This window comes from Ovis aries, chromosome 23, assembly GCF_016772045.2.
Source record: "Ovis aries strain OAR_USU_Benz2616 breed Rambouillet chromosome 23, ARS-UI_Ramb_v3.0, whole genome shotgun sequence".
Classification (NCBI taxonomy): domain Eukaryota; kingdom Metazoa; phylum Chordata; class Mammalia; order Artiodactyla; family Bovidae; genus Ovis; species Ovis aries.
Window position 1 is genome coordinate 434,527 of NC_056076.1, and position 7,574 is coordinate 442,100.

Consider the following 7,574-nt stretch of genomic DNA (forward strand, 5'->3'; position numbering starts at 1 on the left):
GCAATTTTTAACTTGCTACACTACATTTGAACAATGTGCTTTGGGTTTATGTTGTCCAGTCTTTTTACATTATGGTGCAAATATAGTTAATTATAAATAATGTGAATAATTATCTAATTAACACCTATCACTTCCATTAGAAAAGATTAATTTGTGTAAAAACTGCTAGATTTACCATTAAATTCAGAGGAAACAAAAACTTGGCAAACTAACAGTTTAGAACTTTTCCACAAATAAGGAGTCTTAAATATAAGTTCAAGACATAAAATGGAAGCATGGAGTATATAGGAAACAACACATTTTGGAATGACTTGAACATAATTTAAAAATACTTATCGATCAAACCAAATGGATCAAAACAATTTTGACTTAAATCATAGTATAAGAGTGGGAGAAAAACATATAGCTACAGCTTTACAATGGAACCACTTTCTATTTTTAAGTTTCTTCAGAGCCTCTTTCACATCCTTGTTTCTTAAGCTATAAGTCAGGGGGTTTAACATGGGAATCAAGGATATAAAACAAGGAAGTCATTTGGTCTTCTTCAAGACAGTAGGAAATACTTGAAGAGTAGAGTTCCCTGGAAAATTGCCATAGCAGTTAGGTGGAAGGTGCAGGTAGAGAAAGCCTTGAACCTCCCTTCAGCAGAGTGGATCTTTATCAGTGCTAGGATGATGTAACAGTAAGACACAAAAAGACCTGAAAGCGTAGTCAGTTCAATGAAGCCAAAAATGATAAATATCACTAACTCATTGAACAGTGCATGTGACCAAGATAGAGAAAGTAGAGGGGGACATCAGAGAAGAAATGATTCATCTCATTTGACTCACAGAAACACATGTGGAATATTAATATTGTATTAATCAAAGCATCCACAATGCTGATCATGTAAATGGCAACCACGGGCAGGGAGCACACCCTGCTGGACATGCTGACCGCATAGAGCAAGGGGCTGCTGACGGCCTTGTATCAGTCATAGGCCATGACTGCCAGCAGGAGACACTCAGAATCTGCAAAGGTACAGAAGATCAGTGACTGCAGAGCACAGCCATAAAAGGGGATTGATTTGTTCTTGGCAAGGAGATCTATCAACATCTTGGGTCCAATTGCTGTGGAATAGCAGAGGTCACTGAAGGAGAGGTGACCGAGGAAAAAGTACATTGGCATGTGAAGCTGGAAGTCCATGTTTATCAAAATGATTATCCCAAGATTTGCAACAAGAATAATGAGATAAACAACCAGAAATGTGGTGTCACTTTGATTCTAGGGTCATTACTAATTCCCAAGAAAATGAATTCATTCAAGGAAGAGCAATTTTCTCCATCCATTCTTCTTTATTCTTCTAAAATGCTCCAGAAATCATTTTTTAAAAAGTGTGAGATCAGAGGTTTAACTCTTCTTGACATTTGGAAAAATATAATCTGTAAATAAGAAGATTCATTACAGTGCATTTTATTTTTTATATCCTTTATCCTCATAACATAGCTTACAGATGTCTCCTTGTATATTGTTGACAAAAGTTGAAGTGTCTAGGACAGGATTTTGACAGTTTGATCCTCAATTTGGATGTCATCTGTGAGGTATGTGAATTGTGTGAAACTTCACTGCTTTATCTCAGCAATCAGTCATGAGATTAGAGATCACTAGAGGTTAATATGATATGAAAGCAACACCCAAATTAAAGAGACAAAACTGGAATATACAAACTTGTATTTATAAGGTAAATATCCAATTATCTTATATCTGAAAAGTGGTTATACTTCTTGAGTTATTTAAGAATCAAATGCCAGAAACCAACACAATGTCGTAAAGCAATTACCTTCCGATGAAAAATAAAACTTCAAAAGGAATCATAATTTGCTTAAGATTGTGTATTAAACTTGCACAATGAGCATATCTTGGAAATTAAAATGAACAATATGATATTACTATTCTTGGTCTAAATTAGTGTTCATATTTTGGAGACATTAGATATTTCATAAGGTTTTATCTAGATATATTCCACATTATTGTTATTTACATGCAGGAGTGGTGTGGGGTCAAAAGATCTGTCTCTTGATCAGCCAAACAAATTCTAACGACTAGTGGGATCAACACAGCCTTTTAGATTTTAGCCTCATTTATTCCAGGCAGCTGCTAAGGTAGGAGATGCCTGAGATAGGGGTTCCATACCTGGGTTGCGAAGATCCCCTATAGGAGGGCATGGCCATCCACTCCAGTGTTCTTGCTTGAGAATCCCATGGACAGAGGAGCCTGGTGGTCTACAGTCCATAGGGTCACAAAGAGTTGGACACAACTTGAAGCAACTTAGCAGGAACACACATCCATTAAAAATAGAGATTAAAAAAAGGAGCAATAAACATATTTTTGCTATATTGCCTACTGTTTGTATGTATTTGTGTGTATGTATTTTTGTTTCCCTGTTAATATATGAAAAGTGGAATATGAGTGATAGTTTGATTTTGCTTTAAACAAGTAAATATAATATGTGGTTTATACCAGGCTGAATTTATATGAATTTGTATTTGTATTGGGATATATCAGTGGTGACTGGTGAAATGTTGAAAAAAGTCTTAAGTATACGTATATCATTTCACAGTGGTTAAAAATATGAATATTATCTTATTAATTTTGATTATTAACTAAATTAATATGTTTTACTTATCTAATCAAAACTAATCATTTTTTCCCTTGATTTAAAAGAAACATCATTTTTTTGCAAAGAGATTGCAGACTATGACTAAAGAAAATAAGCAAAAAAATTTATCTACACTTTTCTAAATAATTTATTCCTTATTTTTTCAAATATAAAGTATTTTATTTTTCACTCTTATATTTGGTTATGTAGAAACCTACCTGTGATCAGCAAGTCTTTTGGTGCTTGCTGCTGGTAACGGAACAACATATGCAAACCACATTTCATTTTTCATAGTGACATTTGGGAGTATATCTCTAAAGTTTTTATCCTCAAGCTTTTGTGTTATGCAAACATGTGGTTAATTAAATTTCTAATTCTGTATTTTCCCCTGTGATTGATGAAACCACTTCAGCGATGCCCAAACTTTAGTTCTTTGCACTTGCTTCAAATTGATCAATATTAGAAAGGTAAAATGATTTTAATAGTATGATTCATTGTTATCCTAAGTCTACACCATCTTCCACTCAAATTAGACATTTAATGAAAGTGAAACAAACTTCCTATTTAATTATTTTATGTTATCACTCATCCTGTTAATTCTTAAATTAATACATTAATTAAAATGATTATTTATTAAAATGATTATTTATTTCAGTGTCAAACCAAAAACTAATTTCCAAGACTGATGTCAAGTTTATCTCCTGTATTTTGCTTAGAAGTTTTATGGTTTCCATTCTTGTGTTCAAGTCTTTAACTCATTTTGAGTTGATTTTTGTGTATGGAATAAGGAGTACAGGTGGTAAAGAACCCGCTTGCCAATTTCGGAGACATAAGAGATCCTGGTGGGATCCCTGGGTAGGGAAGATCCTCTGGAGAAAGAAATGGCAGCCCCCTCCAGTATTGTTGCCTGGAGAATGCCATGGATGGAGGAGCCTGTCAGGTTATAGCCCATGGTGTTGCACAACTGAGTAACCCAACAGTTTCATTGTTTCATCTGCAGCTATCTAGTCCTTCCAGCACCGTTTATTAAAAAAGACCATCTTCCCCATTGTATATTATTGGATCCATAAGTGTACATTTATGAAACATGTATAAGGTGGTTTATTTGTTCCATTGATCTATATGTCTGTTTTATTCCAATACCATACTCTTTTGTTTACTATGTCTTCATAATATAGTTTGAAATCAGGAAATGTGATGCCTCAGGTTTGTTTTGCTTTCCCAAGATTGATTGGCTATTAAGCATCTTTTGGTTCCATGTCTCTAGAGGATTTTTTTTTCATTTGTGAAATATTAATAGGGTTTATATTGAATATGTAGCTTACTTTGAGTGATACAGGTATTCTAGCAATAATAATTATTCAGATGCATGAGAATGAAATATCTTTCCATTTATTTATGTCTTCTTCAGTTTCTTTCAGGAGTACAATGTTCCTGTATTTCATCAATACAATTTCAGTGTATAGTTCATTCACGTCTTGGTTAAGTTTATTTTAATTATTTTTTATGAGATTTTTTTTTGCTTAATTTCTTTTTCTGATAAGTAATTAAGTGTATAGAAATGCAACTGTTTTGTATTTATTTTATACCTGAAATTACTGAATTTATTTATTAGTGTTGTTTATGGTGAAAATTTTAATATTTTCTATATACTATATGATGGTACCTGCAAAGAGACTCTTTCACTTCTTTTTCGACCTGAATGCCTTTTATTTCTTTTCTTTCCTATTTGTTCTGGCTAGGACTTTCAAGAAAATGTTAAATGCAATTTGCAAGGATTGGAATTCTTGTCTTGTTCCTCATCTTTGAAGGAAAGATTTTACCTTTTCACTGTTTAATGTAATATAAGCTGTTTGTCATATATGTCCTTTATTTTTACTGAGATAGTTTCCCTCTCTATTAGTATAGTATTCCCTCTTGCTGAGAATTTTATCATGAAAAATTTTTGATTTTTGTCATTTGTTTTATGCATTTATTGAGATGATTATATTATTTTTTCTTGTGTTTGCTAATGTGGTATATCACATTAATTGACTTGCACATGTTGAATGGTCCTTGCATGCTTGGACTAAATAACACTTGATCATAGTGTGTAATCCTATTGATACAGTTTTGAATTTTTTTTTATTTTGTTAGAGACTTGCATTCATGTTCATCAGGAATACTGACCCTTAATTTTCATTCCTTGTTGTGTTTTGTCTGGTATTGAGTCAAGGTAATGCTGGACTCATAAAATGAGTTTGGAGGTACTGCCTATGCTTCTATTTTTTTTTTTTTGAAAAGTTTAAAAAATATTCTTTAAATGTTAGAATTCACCAATGAAGTGATGTGGTCCTGAACTATCTTTTGAGGAAGCTTTGGTTAATTGATTAAATCTCTTTACTAGTAATTTGTCTATTCACATTTTCTATTTTTTCATCATTCAGGCTTTGTAGACCATTCAGGTATGACCTAAATCAAATCCCTTATGATTATACAGTGGAAGTGAGAAATAGATTTAAGGGACTAAATCTGATAGATGGAGTGCCTGATGAACTATGGAATGAGGTTCATGACATTGTACAGGAGACAGGGGTCAAGACCATCCCCATGGAAAAGAAATGCAAAAAAGCAAAATGGCTGTCTGGTGAGGCCTTACAAATAGCTGTGAAAAGAAGAGAGGTGAAAAGCAAAGGAGAAAAGGAAAGATATAAGCATCTGAATGCAGAGTTCCAAAGAATAGCAAGAAGAGATAAGAAAGCCTTCTTCAGCAATCAATGCAAAGAAATAGAGGAAAACAACAGAATGGGAAAGACTAGAGATCTTTTCAAGAAAATTAGAGCTACAAGCCAAAAGCTTGTTCTTTGAGAAGATAAATAAAATTGACAAACCATTAGCCAGACTCATCAAGAAACAAAGGGAGAAAAATCAAATCAACAAAATTAGAAATGAAAATGGAAAGATCCCAACAGATAACACAGAAATACAAAGGATCATAAAATTCTACTATCAGTAACTATATGCCAATAAAATGGACAATTTGGAAGAAATGGACAAATTCTTAGAAAAGTACAACTTTCCAAAACTGATCCAGGAAGAAATAGAAAATCTTAACAGACCCATCACAAGCATGGAAATTGAAACTAATCAGAAATCTTCCAGCAAACAAAAGCCCAGGACCAGACAGCTTCATGCTGAATTCTACCAAAAATTTAGAGAAGAGCTAACACCTATCCTACTCAAACTCTTCCAGAAAATTGCAGAGGAAGGTAAACTTCCAAACTCATTATATGAGGCCACCATCACCCTAATACCAAAACCTGACAAAGATGCTACCAAAAAAGAAAACTACAGGCCAATATCACTGATGAACATAGATGCAAAAGTCTTTTAAAAAATCCTAGCAAACAGAATCTAACAAAATATTAAAAAGATCATACATCATGACCAAGTGGGCTTTATCCCAGGGATGCAAGGATTCTTGAATATCTGCAAATCAATCAATGTAATACACCACACTAACAAATTGAAAAAATAAAAACCATATGATTATCTCAATAGATGCAGAGAAAGCCTTGGACAAAATTCAACATCCATTTATGATAAAAAAAAAAAACTCTCCAGAAAGCAGGAATAGAAGGAACATACCTCAACATAATAAAAGTTATATATGACAAATCCACAGCAAACATTATCCTCAATGGTGAAAAATAGAAAGCATTTCGCCTAAAGTCACGAACAAGAGAGGGTGCCCACTCTCACCACTACTATTCAACATAGTTTTGAAAGTTTTGGCCACAGTATCAGAGCAGAAAAAGAAATAAAAAGAATCCAGATTGGAAAGAAGTAAAACTCTCACTCTTTGCAGATGACATGACCCTCTACACAGAAAACCCTAAAGACTCCACCAGAAAATTAATAGAGTTAATCAATGAATATAGTAAAGGGGCAAGATATAAAATCAACACACAGAAATCCCTTGCATTCCTATACACTAACAATGAGAAAACAGAAAGAGAAATTAAGGAAACAATTCCATTCACCATTGCAACGAAAAGAATAAAATACTTAGGAATATATCTACCTAAAGAAACTAAAGACCTATATATAGAAAACTATAAAACACTGGTAAAAGAAATCAAACAGGACACATATAGATGGAGAAATATACCGTGTTCATGGATTGGAAGAACCAATATAGTGAAAATGAATATACTACCCAAAGCAATCTAGATTCAGTGCAATCCCTATCAAACTACCATTGGTATTTTTCAGAGAACTAGAACAAATAATTCCACAATTTGTATAGAAATATGAAAAACCTCGAATATCCAAAGCAATCTTGAGAAAGAAGAATGGAACTGGAGGAATCAACCTGCCTGTCTTCAGGCTCTACTACAAAGCCACAGTCATCAAAACAGTATGGTACTGGCACAAAGACAGAAATATAGATCAATGGAACAAAATAGAAAGCCCAGAGATAAATCCACACACCTAGGGACAGTTTATCTTCAACAAAGAAGGCAAGAATATACAATGGAGAAAAGACAATCTCTTTAACAAGTGGTGCTGGGAAAACTCTTCAACAACTTGTAAAACAATGAAACTAGAACACTTTCTAACACCATAGACAAAAATAAACTCAAAATGGATTAAAGATCTAAATGTAAGACCAGAAACTATAAAACTCCTGGAGGAAAACGTAGGCAAAACATTCTCCAACATAAACCACAGCAGGATCCTCTATGGCCCACCTCCTAGAGTAATGGAAATAAAAGCAGGAATAAACAAATGGGACCCAACTAGAATAAAAAGCTTCTGCACAACAAAGGAAACTATAAGCAAGGTGAAAAGACAGCCTTTAGAATAGGAGAAAATAATGGCAAATGAAGCAACAAAGAATTAATCTCAAAAATACACAAGAAACTCCTGCAGCTCAATTCCAGAAAAATAAACG

General features: G+C 33.5%; 1 pseudogene; it reads right to left on the bottom strand.

The window, feature by feature from the left end:
- Window positions 1-374: 374 nt before the first annotated feature.
- Window positions 375-1,328, bottom strand: LOC121817698 (olfactory receptor-like protein OLF2; annotated as a pseudogene).
- Between the last annotated feature and the right edge of the window lie 6,246 nt (window positions 1,329-7,574).